Source organism: Penaeus monodon, chromosome 25 (genome assembly GCF_015228065.2).
Source record: "Penaeus monodon isolate SGIC_2016 chromosome 25, NSTDA_Pmon_1, whole genome shotgun sequence".
NCBI lineage: Eukaryota > Metazoa > Arthropoda > Malacostraca > Decapoda > Penaeidae > Penaeus > Penaeus monodon.
Genome location: NC_051410.1, coordinates 31,806,044 through 31,806,848, shown reverse-complemented (window position 1 = coordinate 31,806,848; position 805 = coordinate 31,806,044).

The window sequence follows — 805 nt, the reverse complement described above, 5'->3', positions numbered from 1 at the left end:
CAAGTCGATAAATCAGGATGGCCGAGCCGCGTTGCGCTGGCGCCTGGCACGAACGGAACCAGTCCCTCGGCGAAGTCTGTTTCAGCCGCCAACTGGAGGCCATAGAGCGAGAGGGCGAGGACGGAGACGAGGAAATACGGCAAACGGCAACTTTTATGACGCGGACGAAGAGACGAAAACAAAGTAGGTAACACATGAGACCAGGCTTTCAGATCTTAGATTATAGCGACAGTAAGTGGATGACGTAGCCAGCGGAAGAATGAAAACGAAAAGCGGTTGACTAAATGCAAGTTGTACGAGAGGACGTCTGAAAGGGGAGAGAGATAAGGCACAAAGCGTATCATCACGTCCGCGGTGACTTCAACAAATCCGCGACGGTTTCGTATCTTCGACTTTGCGATGACTTCGAATCCGCGATGACTTCGAATCCGCAATGACTCCAACCAATTGTACCTCTGCCATTTTATGGTAAACCCGCTGGACACCTAAACTGCCCTAAGGTATTGGCCACTCTCACCCAGGGAGGGCGTGCACTCTTTTTCTCATCGCATGAAACATCCGCTATGGTTCGTGAGCACTTAAATATATGCAAATATCTGGATGGTTGACGGGCGTTCGGTTAAGAGCGGACAGTAGCGCCACGCAGGAGGTGTTAACTGCCATGTTAGCTCGGTCGTTCGCGTTGCTCCGGTGCCCCCGGCGTCTCCCTCTCGCGCTGCCGGGGTCGTGGCGGGCTGAGGGGCCGGGTATGGGCTCCGCTTATCTTGGGTACAAATGCGTGTTACATACTTGCATATGTTAACAC